Consider the following 22,903-nt stretch of genomic DNA (forward strand, 5'->3'; position numbering starts at 1 on the left):
GGCGGAGCGGCCATGCCGTGGCTGAGCGGCGGGCGGCGGCGGCGGCAGCAGCAGGCGGCGGGACAGGGCGGCGGGCCGGCGGCGGGCGGGCAGCGCGGCCGAGAGAGCTCCGAGCTGCCGCTGCCCGCCGGCTGGGAGGAGGCGAGGGACTTCGACGGGCGAGTCTTCTACATCGACCACAACACCCGGCAGACCTCGTGGATCGACCCCCGAGACAGGTACGAGGGAGCTCCCGGGGGAAGGAGGGCTGGAGCCCACTTCACCTCGCCGGGCGCCGGCGCCGGGCCCGTCGGCGACATTTTCCTTCCCCCGTCCGCCGGGAGGGTGTGGGCGGCGGGGCCGCCGGTGCCGCTGCTGGCGGGGCGCTCCGAGGCTTCGCCCCGCGGCGGGACGGCGGCCCGGGGTGGGGGCTCTGCCACACTGGCCCTCCCCGGCCCATCGTGGGGGGACCTGAGGGGCAGAGCCCCTGCCACTGCTGCTGACGGGTTTGCCGCCAGCCTTAATGTTAAATTAGATATAGAAAAAAACCCAACCAAACAAAAAAACCCCCGAGGCTTCCCGCCCTGCGGTGGGTGCTCTGACCAAGCGTGGCCTCAGGGCTGGGGGAGATGGGGAAGCAGGAGCAGTGACACCGCCTGTGTTTGTACTCGCCGCGTACCGGAGCAGCCCCGCTGTAACCGAGCAGCTTGGCCATCCTGATTTATTAGCCGGGCTGAACTAATTGGCAGCAGCAGGCTGGAGGCATGCTGGAGTAATTTGGTAGATTACCTCCTCATAAAAGATAACGCTGCGTGGAGGTAAGCAAACCGGGAAATTCCTGCACTTAATTTGACAAATACGCGGTCTGCTGCAAATTAGCAGCAAAAATCTGCTGCTGCGTGGTGTTCGGGGCAGCGTCTGCATGGCCCGGCGGTGCTGGGGACACCGAGTTAGGCCTTTTCTTCTCGTTTAGGGTGAATAAATACGGGCAGGTCTTATGGCTTCTAGCAGAACTGCGTTATAAGCAGTATTTAAGCGTCGTGGCTGAAATCTGGTGGAAGCGTGGGCTCTCTGTTGCGGGTACTGCTCGGTGAAAGCGACCTCGCTTCAAAGCGTCCACCGAAAAATTTCCACGCGGAGTTAGTGAACACAAGTGTCAGTATTCTAGGTGTCTGCGAAATAAGGAACATATGTCTCTGTGTATACTTTTCTATATTAAACAATGTTTTTATAGTAAGTGAAAGTTGGACAAGGACAGTTTGAACCTCAGCCAGAGCTACCTTGCTAGAAGTATGCCTGGAATGTTAAGCAGGCCACAGAAACATTTAAGCAGAGTCTGGTTTAAAGACTGTAGTAATTTGCGAGATTCCTGTCGTCTTGCACGACGATACATAACTGTTTAAATGGCCTAAATATTTACCTACCGGATCAAGATCTTTTGTCTCATTATTTGGACGTACTTATGCATGCGCATATTTTTTTGCTGAGGTATTAAATCTTTGTTTGTGTGCTTTACATAGCGTATCTTTCTACATTAAAATGCATACACACGTTGTTAGCTTACTTTTAAAACTGTGTTATAAAGGTAACTGATGACACCACCGTGTGTCTGTTGCTTCTCTGCATGTCATCCTTTCCATTGAATTTCAGAGAGTATGAGGTTTTGTCTTCTAGAATATCTTCCATACAGACAGTAACAGAAGAGATTTAGCCATTTACTACAGTGTTAAAATTGAGTTACTGTTCAACTTAAATAGTGTTGCTAAAATTATGGCGTCATGTTTTGAAGAAATAATTGGAATGCCATATGTTGCTTGAAATTTTGTCTAAATATTTCACACCAAGGTTTAAACTTAGATTTATTTTTCACACTGGGTAAGAACAGGCTGTATAGCAGAGATCGAGATGTTTACATTGGGGCAGATAGAAAAGACATGATGTTTTCATGAGCATGTTATCATGTTATCTGTTCTGCAGTACAGAATTCAAGTAGCAGGAGCTAGTTCTGTGACTGCAGAGTTAATCTCTGGTTGGGAATAGACTACTGTTGTTATTTTAGTGAGGTGCCTGGGTTCTGGATAGTGGAAAGTGACCATCTTTTTGGGTTTCATTGAAGCTATTCAGATTCCCATGAGCAGCAGCAAAGTAGGAAAGGATCAGGTTAGTTGTTTTCTGCCAAAGTTTGAGAAAGATAGGTAAGAGTAGCAGTGAAACGGTACTGAAGCTGTATTTTTGCAAAAAATGGTTAGGTGGAGAGCAGAATAACCTACTTGTAGTATATGTACCTCAGCATTACGAGTTTGGCGTGGAGTGACAAGAGTTCGGCCCCCCATTTCTGTGTTCAAGTGGTTTTGTTTCTATCCAGGAAGAATTGGACTAAGAAGTGAGACCTCGGGCCCTGCTGCATTGATCAAGGGCTCTGAGAATCAGCACCTCCAAGCTTTCCTATGGGCAGTAGTCTCTAAGCATCCCCACAGGCTCCTCTTTCCATGTAGCTAGCATTCAGTAGTTTGTTTTTCTTTTCAGCATTCCCCCTGAGATTTCTCAGCCTTTTGTGTAGTTTGGTCAGTGAATTTGATGTAATTATTTGATTAAAAATCCCCCCCCAAAACAAAACAAAACAAAACAAAAATCCCTTCTTTCCCCCACCCCCAGTGTTTTCCCATTGAAGCCAAGAAGACAAAGAAATGCTGATTAGAGAAGTTGAGGTGAGAAATGTGCTTTATAAAGGATTTTGGAGTTTGGGAAAGAGATGATGATGAGGGCAAGGGAGGCCAATCATAATAATAAGAAGTAAGAAGGGATAAAGGACTCAGAAATGGGTACCTTATGGTTTTCTGTAAGAAAAAAGAGGTAGAAGAGTGATAAAATGAGCAGATTTAAGAAGGATCTTTAGTATCAAATCAGTGGTTAGGTTCGGGAAGATACTGTGTGGATTGTGTGTAATGAACAGATTGGGGACGGTTGTCTGGCAGATCCTGTAGGTCTCAGATAGGAGCCCTTCAGTGCATTTTTTCATCTTGTGGTAGTAGTTGTCTTTTATCCTAATAGATTGTAAGTTCTTTAAGGCAGCGAACTGCCTTTTTATCTTGTGTTTACACAGTACTTGCTACATTGAGATTCTGGTCAATAACTAGAGATTGTAAATGATCTTATAGAAGATTGACTATGTTTGTGGTTGATATTGATGATTCTTGTGGCACCAAGGATCTTATTACTCTTGCTGTTTGTTTCAAGACTCTGTTTTCAAGTGATTAGAGCTTAGCCAAAATTCCTGGAGTGTGGCAGAAGCTTTCCAAGCTGGTGAGTCTTGCTAGATTTGCTCTATGGAGAAACTTCAGGTAAAATACAGTATTGTTTTATTGGAACAAGTCTAGGGGAGAGGGAGTGTTTCCTTCAACTTCTTAATGAGACTTGTCTTGTTTTTTTTAAAGATTTAAATCACGTTGTTTTGGAGTGAGGATTTTAAAATTTTAAGGTGTAGAAGTGGTTTTGCATAGAGAAATCATCTATTTGGACCAGTTTGGGAGCAATTAAAAATTCAGTATGGGCTGGGTAAAGACCCAGGTTGTAGCAGATGCATTTGCAGAAACTTCCTGCAAGCTGGACTACTGGTATGGTAATTGAAATTGGGGAGCTTTGCTGTCCTGTGTCCTCATTAGCGTCTTAATTCTGAGGCCTAAAAGCTGAATAATTTGAGCACAGGAGAAAAAGCTTGGCCTTGTTGAACAGTGGGTTGGAACAAGGAGTATAGGATCAAATGGGGTTGACCCTGGAATTTGACAGAAGGGGAAAATTTTGGTAGGTTTTGAAGGCAAAGTAATCAGGAGCTGGGGGTAGGGAGAAGGAGGATGGCACCTGAAGCCTGGGAAGAAAAAAGTAGGGGAACTGGACTGCAAACCAGTAGGGGAGGGAAAAACAGGTAAGGAGGAACCGGTCTGGTGAAGGTTCAGGGTGTGAGGGTGTCAGCTCTTTTCTTGGCTGTACAGGGAACCCTGAGGGAAAAGAAGGAACTCAGCCAAGTTTGGCTAAGGAATCTTCAGAGTGATAAAATATGCATGAGGGGCAGCATGCGAAGTCTAGGTGAAGAAGGGAAGATGGTTGGAAAGTAAAGTATAAGAACTATATGTGAGATATGAAAATGGGGGTCAAGAAGTATAAGATGTACTGGACAAGGAGATTGTTGAATGGTAGAGGTCAGAAATAAGCAGGAAAGGCTAATGGGCTTGAAACAAGGAATCAGCTTGGGAAAGTCACTAGAGGTAGATATCTGTTATTAGGGATGCAGAGTAGAAATGTTAAGTGAGTAATTCGCAGAAAAGTCCAGAAGTGCCAGCTGCTTTTTGCTGGACTATTTCAGGACTCCTTATTCTCATAATTTATTTGATTTTAGCAAATATCTGTATTAACCAATTTGCAACTTTTCCTGTTGAGTAGGACAAAGACAGTTCATTACTACTGTTCTTTGCTCTGTTATGGCAAATGGCAAAGCAAGGTGTTCAAATGCACATGCTGATGTGATGCTGCATAATATGATTTCTCTTTCCCCACTCTGGCTTTTTAAAGGAGTAAGAAATTGCAAGTTGGAAGCGTGAATAAAGAGCATATTCATGTCAGATATTGAAATCTAGAAAATTCCACACTTAGTCACTTAACTACTACTTGTTTTGTATTAAGAGAGTATTTTTGGGACACACTATATTCTCATATATTTTCTTGCCTTATTTGATACATAGAGAGGAGCAATCCTGAGGGCAGATGGTAGGACTGTGAAGTGATGAGAATTGCTTTTGAATTTTTTTGCCCAAACTGGAAAATGGGCCTGTCTCTAGTGAGGCAAAGGATCTTTTGACATGCCACCACGGGATAAGGTTAGAAAGTCAGTGTCCTCTTTGTCAAGGCAAGAGAATATCTCCTGGAGGATTGGAATGTATCTGTCCAGTTCATAATCCCAAGACAATCAGAAGAAGCATTAATTTTTTTCACACATAGCATTTTTCTGGGCTTGTCTTAAGCCCCCACACTGAGTTGAAATTAGTGACATTCATTATTAGAATTCAAATACTTCTATTCCAAAGTATCCGAGAGATGAAGGCAACAGTGTAGTAAGTATTACTGCCATTTTTGAAAGTTTTCCTAAAGTTTGTGTATGCTTTCAGACCTTTTTTGTCTACTTTCTATTTGTTGTGTTTTGATTATCAACTCTGTCAACTCATAGTTTTGTTTTGAGCTAATGACATTTGTGGAACTGGAAGAAAACAAAGCAACTGTTGATCATTATTTTAATCTTCCCTCTGAAAATGTTCTGATGACTAGACATGTAAATCACATGCTGTATTTGACTATGATACAGGTTTTTAATGTAAAACATAAAATGTAACCTACAGGGTACAGAGATGTACTTTTGGAGGTGATGTTTTGAAAATGTTTAAAGGGGAGCAGAACTGTTGAAATACTAATTTGATTGTGATTTTATAAATTGGCTTTCCAGGCTGTTAGTACCAGGCTCGCAAGAGATGAAGAAGCTTGCAAAGGAAAAAAAATTGCTGAATGAGTATAGATCTGAAAAATGTGCTCTCCCATGAGAGCAAAAGAGCTGGATTTACTCAGTTGAAGAGGTGTTTAAGAAGTGGTTTGAGTACTGTTCATAAAAAAGAGACGGTACCAGAGACATCAGAACTCTTTTTCTTTAGTAGATTCATAATAGTATCTGATAGTCAGAAGTTGAAACCAGAAATATAACATGGCTTTAATAGTAAGAGATATTAAATGTCAGAGTAGTTTTTCCACTCCTTTAGCTTTCTAGATGAAATTACCTAATTCAATTTTTCCCCCAATTTAAGTCAGCTATCACTTGGAGTCCCATTGTTTGCGACCATCAATTTTGAATGCCTCCATTGCATGATATATCTTCTGACCTGTATATAATATATATATATGTAGCTCAGTATGTCTTATAAGGATTAACAGAGCAGCCAATTAGAAAGTGGAGAGCTGCTCTGTTTGGTTGTTTCTCTTGGTGCACCCAGGAAGGAATCCTATTTATCCTCATCACTTGAGGCATCTGGGTCACTGCAGTTATACCACTTCATTAGCAGTAAATACAGTGGACTTGAGAGAATTTATATTAAAAGCATTGCATATAAAGTAATACTTGAGATCCAGATGTTTTGAATTTTCTGTGCAAATGTCAAGCCTGGATGCAGCCACAGTGTGGATGGGAAAGCTATGCAGCTGTGCGACTGCTCTCCTGGCATGTGACTGGGAATACATGCTGCAGCATATGGTGTTGGGAAAGGGCTGCGGTGCCCCGAGCCTCTCTGAGCAATCTGCACATATTTGTACTTCAGTTCTTGTTCAGAATAATTCAGTAATATTTTTAAAGACATGCTGTAGCTGACATTTTGTTTTGAAAGCTTCTTATACATATGTGCCATGATAAATCTACTTCTCTGCCTTTCATGAGGGAGATACACTCATTTTTTTTTCATCCTGTCCAGTAGGTCTTCAGACAGATATTTAACTTCATATTATGAGCGAACCCCATGAAAATGTTTATGATTAAAAATGAATGAAGATGCAAGCGTCCTAGAGTTAATGTTAGTTGGTATTAGGTATGATTTTCAAGCTGAGTCTTTTGTTTGATTGGTAGATTCTGATTACATGTAAACGTTAATCAGCTGATTCATGGTGAATACTTCTAAATTGCTATTTTCCCTCCCCTCCCTTCTTGAGCTCACCTCTCTGATTTAAATGTTTTAAAAAAGTAACTTTTAATTTCTTATGTTTCTTGGGAAAAAACAGTGCCTGTATGAAGTGAACATTTGTGTTTTCTTGTAATTCAGCGTTGCTATAAATGAGTGCTACATTTCCAGTCATTGGGTATTATAAATGTTTTTAATACTTTTTTAGTGTCTTGGAAAGTAGAGGTGGGAGACATCCACTGTTTCTTCCTAAGGGTGAAAAGTTTTCCTTATAGTACAATAATAGTGATTTATGGTTTATGTAATTATTTTTTTCTAGTTAAAATACATATCCTTTGAAAATCTGGCTTATGTAGCACAAAACTGCAAGACCTAATGCATGTGTGCTAAACCATCAAAACATCTATTGAGCCACTGAAACCTCATTAACAAAAACACCACTGTTAAGAAGCTTAACATTTTGTTAAAGGTGAAGGGTTTTTTGTTTGTGTGTGTGCATGTAGTTTTTACCTCTTAATGGAATTGTTTGCAGCAATTAGATACAGAATGAAGACACCTGCCCTATTGTATTTGTGTGCATGCTAGAAAGGACTAACTTAGCACTTGTGACTTCAGCGTGGAGCAGCATGATGGCACATGTTATGAAGGGTTTCTCAAAGGGTTCTGTGACATGGTATTGGCTCTCACATATGCATTGGATCTTGCAAACTGAGAAACCGTGATCTTGTCAGTGCTTGATGTTTATTGTCATTAAACAACATCAGGCATTGTTAAAAGTGGGTATTTGCGTTATCATGTCTTCTAAAGGGTATGGGGAGGGAAGTGTCTGCTCTTCAGGATCTACAGTCTGTACATGTGAGAATGCAAGATTTGAAATGTCACAAGGCTAGGGCTGGGATTTCAGTTCTATTATCTGGACCAAAAATTCCTATTTAGACTTGGATTCTGGTGATAAATTTAGTTTGAGAGATAAGTTTCATGGTTCTAGCAAATGTAAATATAGTGACAACACTGTATAAACATAAGAACAAATGACTTGTGGGCAATAAAAAAATTAGAAACTTATCTATAGCAAAGTCCTGTTATCAAGCTTCTTAGAGGTGCCTGTTGAATGTAATGTTGGTTTATAATTTTGTGTTGTTTGCTGGAAGGTAGAGCTTTGTAAAGTTGTATGTGTGACCAAACAGAAGTATGTTGTTGGTATTTTGTTGAAACAAAGTAAAATTAATACTTTTTCTGCCTACAGTTAAAAATAGAACTTCCTGAATATCTTATCTACTGCAGATGTGACAGTTCACATTCACCAGCAAAGCCAGCCAGTACTGCGGCTTTTAAGTAATCTTCAGCTTGTTTCTGAAAGAAGCGAGCTAAAGAAAACATGCTCTAGGTACTTTTCCTACCTCTCTCTCTGCCTGCTGTGGCAGGGCAGTGAGCACGCTCAGCAAGGTTTGGCAATACAGGACTCCTGAGCTAATAGTTCACTGCTGCCAAAACCAGCAGTGTCCTCCCTGCCAGCCGCATGGTCTCACCCCTCTTGCAGTGGTACCACTGCTTATCTGACCCTACAGTAAGAAAAATTAGGAAATTCCCCAACCCTGTGCAGTATTTAATTTGTATCTTTTTTTGGGGGGAAGGGTAGTTTTCATCTGGTTTAGTTCCCTAAGCTGACTTAACCTTCAAGGCAGATGGGTATTTAAGTGATTTATGTCAATTAAGTTTGATTCAATAAGGAATTGGATTAGGCAAAAGTGATGAGTCAGTTTAAAACCTTCTTTGAGTAAATCCTCTTTGTGAATGGCAGTCTTGACTACTGATTTTTAAAATACAAACACATTTCTAACACATTTCTAAACGCTTCAAGTTATGTTTAAAAAGGAAGGATTCACTTTTCAAGTGTAAGATGGATATTTAAAGTCAACAAAAGAAAAATAGGTGTCAGAGTCAGTTTTTCAGTTGAGTAGCAGCACTGAAGTGGCTATTAAGAGGTGAGAGAGCTACAAGCAGCAGAACCGATTTGGGGACTGACCTCGTGGTATCATTACCAACTTGGAAACATTCCTGAAAGGTTTGATGAAGTCAGTGGTGAGTCTTGGCTTTGCTGGCAGGGAGCAAAGTCGGTGTGTGAGGGAATTAGATCTAGGACCAGATGGGTTTCTGGGGAGGATATCAGCAGTGTGGTACCTTGGGATGTGTGTGAAAGGGAAGTGACTGTAAGGTCAGCTAGATGTGGGGAGGATCAGCTAGATGTGTGGAGCACCTCCCAGGAAGATCTCAGTTGGGTGTGAAGTGTAGGGTGTGACTGGAGAAGGATGGAGCATGAAAAGGCATGTCAAGGTAATAACAAAAACCACTGAACAGGTATTGGGGTGACTTGCAAGGTGGTTTTGTCACCAGTGTTTGGAGCTAGAACTCATCAAAAGATCACTACAGTGCATCTGGGCAGTTTTTTAAGGGAGCTGAATGGGTTCAAGTGGAAATTGCCAGGTCACAGAGGAGAAGGTTGTAATATTTGAATTAAATGAACGAGTTTTTTGTCTCTGCTTATGGAGAGGAACAGGGACTCCAGTGTAGTTTTTTGCCTCGACACCAACCGAAAGCCTGTTTTGTGGGTATAAATCTCTCAGTTCCTAACTAGTCATTAATAGCAAGGTAATGGGGGTATAGGCTTTGCTCTGCGATGCTACAAGGGTCTTGATCTCTTCTTGATTCTGTTCCAGATAGGAAAATTAATTTGGACTTAACACAGTGAGAGTGTGCAAGACATGATCTGTCACTTTTTAATGGGCCGTTGAATCGTTTAAGTCAGCCATTTAGTACAGCCACCCTCCTGGCAAGGCTTGCTCTAGATATATGTTGTATGATCAAATAAGCTGGAATATTTCTCAGTTTGTTTCTCAGCCTTTTTGTGGGTGTTGGCTGGAGTAGGAAAGGATCTTGTGTCCAGTGATGAGCTTGGTGGTCTCTCCGTGGTTTGCAGGATGGAGGCAGTTCTGTGCTGTACTGTTAGCTCTTTGGCTGAAGGAGCTGATTGCCATCAAGGGCTGAATTAGGAAATATCAAAACCTAAAGCAACTAGGTTTTTTATTTTTGTTTTCAATGACTTTTTTATATCAGTATATTTAATTGGCAATGGGACAAAAATAAAGTACAGTGATATCAACACCCTTGAACCAAAACAGAGAATCAAAGGCTATCTTTCATAGAGTTCTGAAAGAGTTATTTTTCAAGATTAAATATCTATGGAGAATCTTGTTGAAACTGTTTTGATTTATATTGTACTTAGGGTGAAGCTCTTTCGCACACAGAGTGCTTAGGATTCTTTATGGCAAAATGCAGAATTTGGTATCAAAGCTAAAAAAGCATAATATTACAAAATAGATTTATTTACTGTTGGATTGCAGTTTAAACAGCTAAAAATAAGACTTTTAAAAAAACTTAATGCACAATGCTTTCTTAGAAAGAGTGGCCTATCCATGTTTGGGAAGGCAGCTGAAGTACTGCATAATTATCTAATTCAATAGCATAAACAAATTGTGACACACTTCTCAAAGGTGGATACTGTCCAAAGTTACTTGACTTGAACAGCAATTCCGTGAGTGTTTAAAAGAGAATTACGGAATAAAAAGTAAACTACCTTTTTTTTTTTCTTTCTTTTTGCAATGTAGGGATAGTTAGTAGATGGAGAAGTGCATGTGTTTGGAAATTACTGTTTAAACCCTTGTGTGTTTTCTGCTTCCCCTAGATTACGTCTTTTGGATAAGACTAAGACTCACAGTATTAAAGATATGAAAAGGCATGTAGGTAAAAATCCCTGAACCCCAAACTTCAGAATAAGTTAACCACAAAACCCAAGAAAAATTGATTTTATGACTATGATGGCTATTGGATCATAGACCAGTTTTAGTAGCATCTAAGTGGTCTCTGACACTATAATTGATGTTTAATGCAAGTTAACTTGATGATCATCTCTTATGAGGTAGAGAAAGCATAACTGACCTCTCCTTTGTATAATAAAAAAAATAAATAAATTGGAAATAGATATGAATGGAAATGCAATAGGTAATTTGTCAAAATTCAGTTAAAGAACATGGATATTCATGTTGCGTAGTTGTGTGCTTCTTTTCAACTGTGTGCAGTGTACTGATTGACAAAAAAGTGTACAGTACTTTGTGTTGGTTTGAGTTGTCTTATCTTTTACCTCAATACACTTACACCTGCAAGCTTCCAGTGTCTTCATTTGATAATGCTTCAGATGATGAATTTTTCTTTTAGAAGTACTTTGAAAATCCATTGTAGCCTACTTCTTAATTACAGTTGAATTTTGATGCTTTTGTCTTTTCTGTATGGCAGAAGATGTCATTTTAACTAAATCTCTGTTTCACAAAGGTTTTAAAAAAATCATTTTCCCCAAATGGAAAGAAAAAGCATTTTAATTAGAAATGGTGAGGTATTTTTGGATCAGCTGCATTTTGCTTCTGGACTGGTTAGCCATGATTTTGTGTTGGCTCTAGGGGAACTTTGGGAGTAAATGTCATGTCATAAAGAGGAATATTTGTTGTGAAAACTTCTTGATTTCACACAGTTCTCAACCCTTGGAAACTGCGACTTCATGCATGGTTCGGTATTTTAACGTAGTTGTTTGTAACCAGGACTTCAGAAAGAGGTGACCCTTCAGTTACCTGCATTACTACAAAGTAACTCCAGTGTATATGGGAGTTCAAGAAATAAGTGATTTCTTACGCGGTTTGCCCTAGTCAAGGGGAGCACAGAGACGGAATGAGATATCCTTGGGCTTGTATTCATCCTTGCTTTCATGCTCTTTGTGTTTAATAATTCTTTGAGTATTGGGTCTCCTGTACTGCTTCAGGTAAACAGCTCCTTGATTTCTCATAACACCGTGTAGTGCACTGAATTTCAGAAGCATTTTCTTTGATCTTAATGGCTACTTTCAGCTAAGTTCCTTGGAATTGATCTACTGTGTGAAGCATGATTACTGTTCTTGAGGTGTGTTACTTCATGTCTTCTATTCAGGAAGATGATCATGTTGTTGAGGGAAAAAATTAGGTGTTGAACCCTGCATACTTGTGTTAAGCAGAGTTAAAGTGGTAGGTTGGTATTTTTTGTGTTCTGTATGGGTTGATTGGATTTATTTTTTTTAATAGGATATAGCTACAGTTTTTTCCCCAAGAAATCCCTTAACTTTTGGTTTTAAGCAAATCTTTCCCTTTAGCCTATTTTTTGGAGTAAAATGTCAAGATATCTATGATCAGGCCGACTCTTGGATTCTGATGGATTGATGGTGCAATGAAGAGACTGTATTTCCAGTTCCAGGAATTATTTTCTTACTGTAAAATAAGCTACTTTGCAAATTCCTGGTTGTCTTTTTTAGTGGTTTTCTGTATGCACTTCTATGAAGTTTTGGGGAAGTGTTACAAATTTCTTCGATTAAACATGATAGAGGGCTTTTGGAGCAAAGAGCCCTTTTAGTCTGTGAGCAAGTGTCCAAACACAAATGTGTAGGAAGGAGTATGTGAATGTTCTGTCATTTAATTGTCTGAAATTTCAGGCAACTTATAATCTACAATATTTGTTTACAGCTGTAGTCTCAATGCTGCTGTTAGTAAACATTATTCTGATTTTGCATCTGGAAGGTTGGAGTTGAGAAATGTTTGTGGGAAGTGATCTGTGGAAAATTTGCAGTGGGTTTTTGTTGTTTTGTTTGGGTTTTTTTTTTAAGAAAAGGCATAGCAGTGTTTCCTGTCATTGGCTGTGAATGTCACTCAGAACCTCCTTACCCCTTGTATTGAGTTCTTAGGGATTCAGGGGTGTTTTATGGAATTATCATCTTTCTTAATTCTTAACAAATTTTCAGAAACAGCTTGTGGGAATTTTGGCACAAATTTTTATATTCCAACTTTTTCTCCTCTAGGAGTGTGTCATGTGTCTATAAAAAAAAAAGTCATGTATTTCCCAGAAGGACATCTAAAAAAAAAATCACTTGAATGTTTCACTGAGCTTAGATGTAAACCTGTTTTCAAGCTAAGCCAGGTTGTAGGGTATCTTTCTATGACTTAATAAAAGGCAAAACAGCAGGTGATTAATGTGGATGAAGATATATATGAATATCTTTTTAAAACCATTGTTCATAAAATTTGTCACAGTATTCTGGAAATAGGCTAAATAAAACTCCAGTGATTATAGAAAGTATTCCATTCGTGCAAACTTCTCCCACTGAAATATCAAATGAGTCATATGTAGAGTGAATTCTCATGTACCAGAGTATTCTGTTAGGTAAATTACTCCTGGGAGTAATCTTGGAGATCTGTCCGTGCCTGTTCAGGGCTTCTGTTTGGTTACAGATGATGTAGCTGATCTTGTTCTCTGGACATCTGCCTGCTGGGAGTGAGATGTGTCCTCTGTTCCATCTCCTAATATCTGCCAAAAAGCCCTAAGGCAATAACATGCTTTCATTACTATTGATGGGACCTGATTTGGATCCTTGAGTTAAAGACTTTCTCCCTGTGTCTGTTTTCTGATTTGTACAAATATTTTTGGCTATTACCTGTTTCTTCTGGAAATTGTATCTTCAAGGGAATATTATTTTTTTTCCTGCAACACCTGACATGTAAGGGGTTCAGAATTTTTAAAGAGTTTTGTTGTTTTAAAATACAGCTGCATCATTTTATCATTAAAACATACTGTAATAAATTGCTGGAATATCTCCTTTGGGGTAATTATGTTTGGTATGTGAACATCTGGAGTTTTTGAAGTTGTGAACATATGACTGTTTGCCCACATGGTTCTTAAGCTATTTGTTTTATTCTTTCTGAAGTGAGTTGATAAAGAAAATAATGTTCATTTTTTACCTTAATCACAATTGTAGGTTTCTTTTCTTAACATTTAGAATCTGTGTGTATGGCCAGTCTTCGCGAACGAAGATTTTTAGGAAAGGTCTTTTACCTTTCCAGCCTGCGCAATGGATTTTTTAGGTGAGACACAGCCTGCGCTGAACTGAGCCCACCCTTTAATCCTAAGATTCATCTGCCGGGGCCAAGCGAGCTTTGGACAATGGCAGTGAGGTCCTCAGGACGTAGGTTTGTTTAGAGTGACCTTCTCATAGATGGATGGCCTCACAGGGCTAACGGGCTCCATCTGCCCGGGGGACTAGCCCTGACCGGGAATCGAACCTGGGCCGCGGCGGTGAGAGCGCTGTGGAACATTTATAAAAGGCTTTCATGTCCTCTTTAAAATATAAATAACCCTGTGTCCAAAACACTGGTTCTGCTAGGAACACCCCAAAACTATGGATAGTGTCCTGATTGTGGAAATTTTCTTCCCACCCTCCAGTCCATGAACAGCGTTCTTTAAAATGCGAGTCTTTTGAGATCGTATGTTCATTTTTCTGTCTTAGGCCTTTTTATGTGTGTGCTCAGAAGCTTATTTTTGAAGTGGATGAAGATTTTCATACTAATACCCGTATCCAGATACTTTTAGTTTTCTTGTAAAGAAAAAAAAATTCCTGAGATGTTATAGAGACTAACAGCCTCTTAATGTAGTGTTAGTACATGATGTTAAAAGTGAATTAGTTTCCCTTTACTCTGATTTCTTTCTCAAATTAGGAATACGTTTTATTCCTCCCCATTAGTGAAGGTGATCAGTTGCACAGACTTTTACAATGATTTTGAAATAGTTGTGAGAGCACTTTAATTAAAGAATTTTTGAACGTTTTAAGATACTACACCTGGTAGAATTTAAAATATATGAATTTTGTTGGGGTTTGGGGTGTTTTAATGTTTGGGGTTTTGTTGTTTTTTAGGAGAGGGAAATCTGTGTTATGAATAAAGTGCTAATACAGGATATTTTCCTTGACTACACGTTTTGCTCATTTTATGTACTCTGTGTATGCTAGGCAGGCACACTTTTAAAATGTTGGGATTTTTTTTCATGGCAAAAATAGCTTGCAGCTTATTGAAAAACAAGGCAGACCTGTGCCTCAAAATCCAAATGAAACTGCTGCTTGGATGAGGCTCTAAAGAGGGCATTTATATGTTGTGGAATGAATGGCATGTCTGCGCTAACTCCCGCAGGCCGGATATTTCCAAGGTATCAGACAGAGCTGTATATGCTGCACTCTTCCCCCTTTGGATCCAAAGATTTTTCCCTTGGCAAGGTCTGAAGGACCCCTGGCCTTAGTGGGGAGGATGAGATGGGGAGTGGGGGCTTGTCGGGGGAAGGAAAAATGAGCTAGGTGACTGTATTTGTGCATTTGACTCTTTTTTTAATATATATATATTTTTTTTAATTTTCCACCCAGACTGCCCTTCTTGTACTTTGTGAGCTTGCGTTGTTTTTCTAATCATTGTTCTTTGAACAGTGTAGTTAGGAATTTCCTGTTCACGTTTTACTACAATGGTTTGTTTAAAATGATAGACCGCAGTCTTTCCTGACTTAAAACTAGATTAGCCTTGAATGTCGAAAAGAAGTCAGACAAATAAAAAGGATAGGCTGTATTTGCTTATGTCATGGAGAGAGGCCTTTCAACCACGGGCTCAGTTGTATCAAATACCACAAGTCATGTTTCTTAAATATTTATTAAAACAAATAAACATAGTTATTGTATGAACTGGCATGTCTCCAAATTTCTGTCTCTGATTCTCATGGGTGGGTCGCTTTTAATCAGGAGAAATATATTTAGTCAAGACTGCTAGTATCTACTGAATTACTGAATCCAACCTTACCTCAGTTCTCCCCTCTCCCCTGCTTTGTTACATTTTTAAAATGCAACAAAATAAGCCTCAGCAAAGTTGAAGTTTTAAAATACCAAGCAACAAAGTATCGGGAAATGCATTGGGAATGAATCTGCTTTTTCTTGATACATCTGGTGACTGTGGTAAGGAAAGTTTAGTATAGTCTCTGTATATATTGCGATATGTTTGCTTTCAATTTTTTTGGGAAAAAAAAATCTCCCAAGCCCAGCAGTGTTAGATGTACAAGGAATTGCAGCATCCTTATTGTACAATTTATGTGTAATTAGGGCAAGTTCCTTGTATAACACTGCTAATCTATGTAAATAGGGCACATCTATATTGATGGAACAGTACAGGTAATAAGGCTATTGATTTTTATCTGGAAAGAGATAAAATTTCAGTGTTAAAAGCAATATATGACCTCCACTTTGGGGTTTTATTTTACAGAAAGAATACTGTATCATAATTTATCTTATGGTGTGGCACAAAAGTTTTATTCAGTTTTGGAGGGATGATGTATAGACCTGCCTGAGTTGGTTACTAAAGTTATTACTGACAAGTATCAAACTCATCAATATACACTTTTATACAACGCTTGGGTATTTTTAATGCAAGAATGTCTGTGAACATGTGCATGTGAAATTCTGTTAAACCCGCTAAATTAATTTTCAAGCTGGGAGATGTCAGATTTGTAAGGTTGTGGAGTCTCTAGCTGATATGACACACAGGCATGTCATTACAAGGGTGTTGCCAGTTAAAATACTCAGCTGTTATGGTATTTCCAGCTTAGCATCTAACTTTGTTCCACCCAGCAAATAGTCACATAAATAGGACTAGCTGTGGATTTTTAAAGGAAATATTTAATGTATTTTTAAAGAAAATAACATTTGGAAGGGAAAATATTTGGGTAGCTTGTCTAGGGTAGGGGAGGGAGATGCTTTGCAGGGTACAGAGTTTGATGTGCTGAAGAAGCTCTCAGTTGATGTTATGTGGAAAGTGTTATCATTTATAGAAATCAGGTATTTCTGTCAGTACCAGAACTAATGAAGCCTGGTTACCTGTGGGTTTGTGTCTTACAGCTGGTTGACTTTGGTGTCTGGGAAGGTGAAAGTTATGCTGGATATCTTTTGCCTTGTGTTTGGGGTATTTGCATTCACTTGTTCCTGAACAGATTTTCTGATACTGATTAGATGTGAACATGCATCTCTCACTTTCTACGATGCCTCCTACTTTCATAAACTTTCACAGATAATGGAATTATCTAGGGGGTTTCCCTAAAGTTTGAAGCTCATCAATAGAACAAAACCGAAATAGACTTAGGTATATTAATTAATATTGTTACTAATAAAAATCACATATCCATATTTTTATGAGAAATGGGACTATGAGCCCTTGGGTTTTTGCGTTTTTTGGGTTTTTTTTTAGTGCCTCTGTTATCTGCTAGCTTCTAGTAGCCAGTTTTGTTTGAACAAGGAGCCAGTTCCTAAAAAACCAATGATGCTTTTACCTACTACGTGATAGAGATACATTTTGAGAATAATGTCCCAGATGCTGTGGTACAGGCTTGGACTACAATCATTCTGTAGTGTGTGTGCAATGGATGCAGTATTCACCCACAAATGAAACATTGGATGGATTTTCCAGTGTAGGTGTTAGGCTGAGTTGCCTGTGCTTTTTAGGTTTGGTTTCCTGTAAGCATGAACAAAAAATGGAATCTTGACCAGAGATCCAGAGTCCTGCAGAAGGTTTATCGGTGAGATACCTGCTGTTAGTGCACCTCCTAGAGCTGTTAGCAGTCAGTTTTTGTTCTCAAGTCTCAGAGATATCTTGTGTGAAATACTGTCAGGGGCAGTGGGTGCCATTGGTTTCACTGTCAGCAAAAATCGTTCACTTTGGTTTTGACTTCGCTAAGCATAGATTTTTCTACCTGGAAAAACTCAGTAAGTTTGGGTATGAATAAACAGAGCCCTCGATCTTCTGTACGAATGCTTTTCGGGTAGCAATATGGGTGAGTAGTTTATTCCACTAGATGAAGTAAGTGAGGTGAATAAGGTGAGTAAGCAATTTCATTATGAAATGCTCTCAGTTGTGTCTAAATGCTATGTTGCAAATTCGGCTCATGCTTTGAGCTGGTTGTGAGCCAGGTGGCTGCGGTTAATTCATCACTGAACCTGAGCTGACAAGCCCTGTGTAGGGTAGGTTATATTAGATGGAGCGCCGTGCCACACCAAAGTAGCTGGAAGCCGTACTCACGGGAGCCAGGGCAAAGCTGCTTTGAGTCTGCTGAAAACATCCTGTGTAGACAAATCTAGAAGTGTTTGTGGGGGGTAAATAATTTACTATATGAATTTACAGTAACTTTAATGTTACTTTCTTTACAGAGATCAATTAATTTCTTTTTGTGTGAGTTGCAGGCGTTATTTCTCGTAGAGTTGTATTTATAAATTATGCATAAAACCTCTATTATCATAGGATGTATCACCAGTGTTAGTTACATGGATTGATAGTGTTTTTACCTGTTGGTTTGCAGTAGTACATCGTTTTCTATGGAATAAAGTTATCTTAAGTAACAATCTTTGAAATAAAGCCATGACTTCAGGAAGATTTCTATATAATCCAATCACAATAGCTGCTTGGAAGGCTAAGTTGAATCTTCCCACTCCTGCAGGCTGAAAGGAGCTGGGGGAGCCTGATGACACAGCTTGGTGACGCTGGCATGGTGTTCACAGACACGCTGCTGGAGCTGGCCATGCTTGTGTTGGAACAGGCTGCCCTCAGCTCTGGAGGGCTTAAGGTGCTCCCAGTGCTGTGAGAAGGCATTTGTGTGCTTCCAGGAAAGAAAAATGGAGATAGTACTAAGAAAGCATTTTTGTCATTGTTTGGATAGCTGTATGTTGTGTACAGTCAAAATTTACACTTATGAAAGGTTGCAATTGGCAGTAAGGAAACAGAGTAATCTGTGCCATTAATATGTTTGTGCATGGGAAAGCTCTTGCCTGATCTGGAAGGTGTGTTTGAGAATGCTTTTGTAGTTCCCTTGTTTTGGAAATTGAAGATCAAAGGAATGTAGGTTCAAAACAATGGAACAATGTGCAGGGCTTAATTGTAAAAAATACATGAGGATGAGCTGTTTTACTGAGGGCAAGGTGAGTTCATTTTCACAGCTATTTTTAAAGGAAGCAAGAATAAAAATAAAATTATTGTTGGATCTTTGAAGACAATGATTTCTTATTTCTTCTTAACATTGAAGTTTGATGGATGGTAAAAGTTGCCAGAAGAATTTGTCCATGTTTACAATATCTTTAATCCCTGTTAAATTAAACCATTTGTTGGACAAGCTACTATCAAAAATGGCATTTGTGTACTTTGTTTTCCTTTTTAAAATTGATAGAGTCCATAAACATTTTTGTTTACTTTTATACTGTTCTTGGATCGTGTAAATTGTTACATTGTTTTGACTCAGCTGTCAATAAATTGTATGTTACCCTTTTAAATGTTCTGAATTTGTATTATGGCAACAGCAATGATCTCATCCCCTGCTTCTGTCAGCACTCATTTTCTACAAAGAAGGGAAGTACCCCTTTTATGTGTTTGCTGGAATTTTGAGAAATACAGATTATTCAATCAGTAGAAATGTGTTTGTGTCCATGGGTGTCTGCCATTAGCATTGCTGTAGTGCTGCCTCAGAAAGCAGTGTGATTCAGAGATGTCTTGGTTAGTTGATATGCTGCCTTGCATATTGCTCTATTTAGAGAGCTTAGGGTTTGGTTTTTGGGGGATGGGTGGGATCGATATTCTTCCCCAAATCAGCATTCCACTTGAAACTTAACTGGTGTCTTTAAATTAGTGTATTTATTACTGCTTCTTTGTTTAGAGGAGTTAGGGAAAATTAATTGTCACCATAAAACTAACTTTTGCAGGAATTAGAAGCGTTAAGTCATTGTAAGATGCATTGCTCAGTATATGGCCAGAGGGAAGGAGAGGGTCTAGACCAGTCATATCTGTAAAATCCAGGCTTCCATTAAAAGGTAGCCCAGCAACAGGGCTTAACTGAGTGTGCAGCGAGGCTCCATGGCTTAGAAGGCTGTTCTGAAAAGCAATTAAAGATAATCAGATAAACTGAAAAGCAGTGATGCTTGAATGGTCATTAAAACACCTTGTTAATTGGATGGGGGAGGAACACATTTAATGCAATATGATAATAATTTATTTAATTGGTGGTATCTTCATTGTATTCTAATAAGAAAACGAGGGCGAAATTGTCAAGGAAGTTAATATCTCAATGACGTTAAAAATTTAGGATTAGGCTTTCAACTATGATGAAGAGTAGGGAAGAGATGGACTGAAGACCTCTGCTCTTCTCATAGCTTCCATCTTTAGTAATTCCTTGTTGTTACGCTGCGGCAGCATGAAATCAGAAAACCAAATCCTGTGATTAAGAATCCTGTGGATTTCATGCTGAGAAGAGCAGAGTGGCTATGTATGTAAGCATCTGGGTTCACTTATAGGGAAGTAAGACCTGCAGAAGGAAGCTAGATGAAGGGTGGCGGCAGCAGACTGGCTTTCCTGGCAGCAGTGGTCTAAGAAATGGTGAGAAAATCTCTTCAAATTAGTTGTTCAGTTGTGGCATAAGTACAGGATGGGGGAGGTAAGAGGGAGTGCTCTTGTTTCTTTTTCCACAGCTGTCTTGAGAGGTTTCTTCTTGCTTAATAGATAATAGTAAAAAGTTTTTAGAAAATGATATAACATGAAATTGTGTGGAGCAGAGCATGTAAAGAGTCATTACCACATTTTTCTGGGATTTTCCTGTCATGCTTTTACGCTGTCCTGCCTTCCTGTGTGCCATAGTTTCCTTTTCAGTTCCCTTGGGTTTGCTAACAGCCTTTGAGGAGCTGGTGGTAAGTTTTGAAGTTCTGGTCTCTTAAACAGACTTAAGTCACAAAGTTTTCAGCACATTGGGCATTTGCTGTCTGGAATAGCAGTCATAGTTCAGTTTGCATCATGTGCTCCTTTTACTGGATTTCCTGAAGTATTGCTCATCAACCCAGCTAAGCAAGCAGGCTTACAACACTTGTGAAAACTGTGGGGATTTTTCTCTTTTAAGCTACTCAGGGATTGAATCAGTAGATCTTTCAGTAATTGGAAATAACTGGTATTGTTAGGAAAAGTTTGCCACCTGTCTAAAATTTTCCTGAAGAGCTTCTAAGTTCAGGAGACAGTTCTACCTACCATCCTCACTTCAGAGACTGAGGAGGGCCCATTGATGGCTAGGTCTTGCATATAAATAGTTTTGAAGAAAGTAGGTGCATTGGAGTTAAAGAAACTAAAAGTTTAGATGCTTCCTCTGCTAGCAACACAAAAGGCTGCGAAATGCAGGGAACATCTCTGACAAGATTTTGCATAATTTCTGTGGGCAGGTAGTTTTCTGAATATGTCAGATATAAGCCCCACTTCTCTTCTGAATTCCTCTGTCCAGCCTGCTTGTTACTCAGTGTCAGACAGGCCTCATGGGAGTGCAAATGTTTTTCTACCTTGAATTTCCTGCAGTTCATTTAATCTGCCTTTCTGATGTCTTTATGGGTTTTGATGATGCATGAGAGTGAGTGGTCTTTGCATTAAAGATAAACTTATCTTATATAAGAAAAAGAAGAGAAGCTGAGATGAGATTTTAATTGCAGTTACTATGGAACAATAGCTTTTAGTGGGCATATAGTTGAGGATATGGCTCAAAACACAGTGGCTCTCTCCCTTTGCATTCTTTTCTTTTAATGGTTACTTGGTCAATCGATCATTACACGTGCTTTAGTAGTTAATTTCCTTCATGAATATCTAGTTATTTCCTGTGCAACTCCCAGAGTGTGTTGGTTGGGTGTGCGGTGGTTTTTTTTTTTTTAACAATCTTAACAGATAAAGGGATTAATTAGTTGGTTTCCCAACATGTTATCCATGTCCATTTCCTATGTTGTTATGTCTTAATCTTTCATGAGCACTTAAGGAAGTGTTCATATTGGGCATTATCATTCCTGGGGGCAACAGTACCATTGCCTAGCAGTGAATATTCAAAGGTACTTTTGAGGTTTTAGGTTTTCATTTGCTATGTACTTGAGTTTCTCAGAAACTTTTAAAATAGGCTTTATTCTTCCCCCAAACTTTAGAAGGCTCTTTAAGATATGGATCCTGCTGCCTCAGTGTTCTCTTCCTAACTGAGATGCTTTTGTCATGCATCTGTATGTTTTTTCATGTTTATTAATATTGCATAGCCAGACTTAGACCAGATGTTGTATGTAAAATGCCAGAATTCAGGTCTGCGTTGTCATTATTTTGAAACTGTCTTTATGTGGCTGTTCTGATTTTATTTGGGTGGGTTTTTTTTTTTTGTTCTTCTTTCCCCCTAACCCCGGAGTTAGGCTTAGTATATCAGCAGTATACTGCAAGTTGGATTAATAAGCTTGTTACGAACAGTAGGAGGTCTTGCTCACCACCCACCTCCTCTACATTGCCTTTTTTTCTCATCTGATAACAAAATAAACTGATTTAATTCAGTAACTGTGCCCCCCTCAATTGCTACTTTCCCCCTTCCCCATTCCTTTTTTGTAGTTCTGGTGAGTTGAAGCATACCTACTGCTAGTTTACTGTATGATCAGATGAGTGTCAGAAGTGTGTCAGGTGAGTGCTATGAAGTGATGAGATTGTGCAGTTCAGGGCAGCAGAGAGAGACACATAGGAAGGCAGCAGGGATCTCTCCAGTTTGATGGTACCAAGCTGTTAATCCAGCTTTCATACAAAACTACAGGTGGGATTTATGGTGTAGTTGAGGTGGAGAGCACAGGGGAGGCTAGAGCCATGTTCAGAGTCTCAGAGCTGAAGGGTGTAGAGGGTAGTCTTTTCTTTCCACATCAGCCAGTTAGACTGTGGCCTGTTCACACCACTACTGACCAGTCCCTTTGCTCCAGCTCTGCCGTTAGTTCATCTCCCTATGCTTATCCTCCTTCTCTGTCTATGCCTCTCTGGATCATTCATTGTTTTCTGATTGCCACCTTCTCTTCTTCCAGCACCTGATTCCCATGCTCTCCATCCTTCTGTGTCACCATGTACCCGCTTCCTTCTTTTCCTCAGGGGTGTTCAGATGCTAACAGGGGTTAGCATTAGACTGGAAGAAGAAACTGACTTCCTAGTCTCTTTTCCTGAAAGGATTAGGGTTGTACTGGAATTATTTTTCTGGAGCTGCTCCTTGCTGGAGCAATCCTTTTGGATGTCCTGGAACACTGGGGTTGGGTGGCTGTGTAGCCAGGAGAGGTCCTGAGAAGCTGGCACGTGTTCAGTGGAGATTAAATCTCCAAAGACCAGGACTTCCAACTTCACAGAGTTGTGTTGAGCATTGTGCAACAATATTAACCTCTTCCACTCTCTTGTACCTTCACCAAACTTGAATGGTTTTCCTTGGAGGCAGTGGGATGCCTAAAAAATTCAGGT

The 22,903-nt window shown here is 39.6% G+C and overlaps 1 protein-coding gene across 2 annotated transcripts in view; it reads left to right on the forward strand.

The window, feature by feature from the left end:
- The first annotated feature begins 90 nt into the window (after positions 1-90).
- WWC3 (WWC family member 3) overlaps positions 91-22,903 on the forward strand; it is a 97,531-nt gene continuing 74,718 nt past the window's right edge. For both annotated transcript variants that reach the window (XM_027675152.1, XM_027675153.1), the window contains exon 1: positions 91-218. The gene's annotated coding sequence lies outside the window, so the exon portion shown is untranslated. The remainder of the gene's footprint in view (positions 219-22,903) is intronic.

Source organism: Neopelma chrysocephalum, unplaced genomic scaffold (genome assembly GCF_003984885.1).
Source record: "Neopelma chrysocephalum unplaced genomic scaffold, ASM398488v2 Primary Assembly neopelma1_25, whole genome shotgun sequence".
Taxonomy (NCBI): Eukaryota; Metazoa; Chordata; class Aves; order Passeriformes; family Pipridae; genus Neopelma; species Neopelma chrysocephalum.